Source organism: Mastomys coucha, unplaced genomic scaffold, assembly GCF_008632895.1.
Source record: "Mastomys coucha isolate ucsf_1 unplaced genomic scaffold, UCSF_Mcou_1 pScaffold15, whole genome shotgun sequence".
Classification (NCBI taxonomy): domain Eukaryota; kingdom Metazoa; phylum Chordata; class Mammalia; order Rodentia; family Muridae; genus Mastomys; species Mastomys coucha.
The window spans coordinates 67,907,908-67,910,500 of NW_022196897.1; the positions used below are offsets into that span (position 1 = coordinate 67,907,908).

General features: G+C 37.9%; 1 non-coding gene across 1 annotated transcript; it reads right to left on the reverse strand.

Annotated features, from left to right (window-relative positions):
* Positions 1-2,136: 2,136 nt before the first annotated feature.
* LOC116092639 lies at positions 2,137-2,243 on the reverse strand. The gene has a single exon (XR_004119382.1). It is a non-coding gene; the product is annotated as a U6 spliceosomal RNA (small nuclear RNA).
* Between the last annotated feature and the right edge of the window lie 350 nt (positions 2,244-2,593).

Here is a 2,593-nt window from a genome sequence, read left to right on the forward strand (position 1 = left end):
CAGCCTCACCTCTTCTTCTGAGTGTCATCTCTCATTTTAAACTGAGCATATCCTTCTGCATAGTCTGCAAAACCTTCAACCAGGGTAAAAACATAAATTCATTTTATTTTGTCTGTTAAAATTTCAAAAAGTATATCTTTCATATGACAGGGTATCTTCAAAAAGTATTTATTGGCTCACCATTGCCCACTAAATTACACACAAGGTGTCTAGAGTGTGCTCTGGGCTCTACATGATATATTTCAAGCTATATTTCAAGTCCTTTCTCTTTCATTGCTTCTCATCACATAATCTGTCCTAAAGACAAAGTAAAGGGACTGTGAAATTGTACACATGCCCACATTTTCCTGCTTCCATTCTTTTGCTCACACTTGTTTGTTTATATTGGAACCTACCCAATTCTCCATTCTTCTGTCATAATGATTCCCTCTTACAGAGTTTTCTCAATAGGGTCCATGAAATTTCTTCCTCTTTCTCCCCTCTCCAAATAGAAATAATGCCTTTTCTTTTGAAATGCTGCATTATATTATTTTCTCTATCTCTTTATGTAATGTACTCATGCTTGAATATATGTATGTATGTATATATTGCAAATGTATATAGTACAAATATAGGCATGCACATGTGCATGCACACACATATAAAACAAACAAAGATTTTTTTTAAATAATATTTTGGAGACCATACCTAGACAGCTTGCATATATTTGTTCAAAAATATTTGTGGAGCTTCATTTACCTCTTTAAATCCTCCTAGTTTCTTTTTTCCCTGTATTTATTTATGCACATTATATCCCAATATCTTCTCCTTCCTTCAGCCCCCTTCCACAGCTCCTCCTCAATTCCTCTCCTCTTCTCCCCTGAGAAGGGGAGGGGCACCCCTAGGTATCACCTGACCCTGGCACATCAAATCTCTGCAGGACTAGGTGCATCCTCTCCCACTAAGGCTAGACAAGGCGATCCAGTTAGGGGAATGGGATCCACAGACTGGCAACAGATTCAAGGACAACCCTATTCCAATTGTTGGAGGACCTGCATGAAGACCAAACTGCACACATGCTATATATGTACGGGGGATCTAGTTCCATCTCATGCTAGCTCTTTGGTTGATGGTTTAGTCTCTGAGAGCCCCCAAGGGTCCAGGTTAGTTGACTCTGTTGATCTTCCTGTGGAGTCCCTATCCTTCTTAGGAGGAAATTTATGTTTTTAAGAATATTTTGAGGGCTCTATTTAGATGGTTTGCATATATGTATTCAAAAATATTTAGGGAGTTACATTTACCTCTTTAAATCCTCCCAGTTTCTTATATCTGTTCTTAATTCTGTTTTGATTCAGATATATTTTAATGTATGTAACTTGAATTTAGAAATAAAATTATGAAAGACAAATTTGAGGGCCATGTCTGTGGTTGATAATCACATGTTTACTGACAAAATCAATGTCCAAAAAAATCAGGTTGAATTTTAGTGAAAACCATGGTTAGAATATTGGTCTCCAACACACTACTGACCAAGAGTTGAGTAAAGAAGGCATGTGTAGTGCCTACATAGAGGGTGCTTGAAGACTTGACTATGAAACCTAAGTTAATAGTATCAGGTGTTCAGCTTTACTTGCTATTAGAAGTCAAACGGGGAAATCACTGGATTTCTTAACATTTTTACTTCTATGAATTAAATACTGTTAATGCCATTGAACACATGCTTCTAGAAGTTTCTCTGATTAAATATTTTTCAACAAAGGAGATTTTTGTGTTAACATTTCCCCTCCCTATCCCTGCTCACTACCTCAGCCATCATTATCTAGGTCAAAATTTTATACTGACCTGGACAGAAACACTAAGGGGATCAGCCACTGATCCTGAGGTGATGTTGTTTAAACTCAGGAAATCCTGTTCTCTCCTCTTGCTTTTATAGTTCTACAGCTTTTTACACAATTAGATCTTCTTCAAGAATAGGGGGTGAGGGTTTTAATACCTCAGCATTAATACTTGGCATTCCCCTACATTGAGACATTGAGCCTTCACAAGACCAAGGGCCTCTCCTCCTATCGATGCCCAACAAGGTCATCCTCTGCTGCATATGTGGCTGGAGCCAAGGGTAGCTCCATGTGTACTCTTTGGTTGGTGGTTTAATCCCTGAAAAATATGGAATACTTCAGGAGTTTACATGCCATCCTTGGGCAGGGGCCATGCTAATCTTCTCTGTATCGTTCCAATTTAGGTATATGTGCTGCTGAAGCAAGCACCTGAACCTTCTTAACATTGAATCTGGCTTTACGTACCACCTCAGTAACCATGTGTTTATTCTTGTCAGTAGGCAAACAGCAAGCTAGTTAGTGCCAGTGTTGGGACCTACAAGCAAAGCTGGACAATTGCTCAGACTCATATTATGTGATACTCATTCCTTCCTGGTCACAGACATATTAAATGTCTTTTTCTGCCTTTGGATTTAAGTAAGCATTTTCTCATCTATTCAATGTACATGTTTTTTTTTTTTTCAGAATGCTTAAATTAGCTAGAAATAAATCAAAGAACAAATGACTGGCTCTACTGGGTATGGTCCAATAGAAAAATTGTTATGTACTTGTAGAATGTT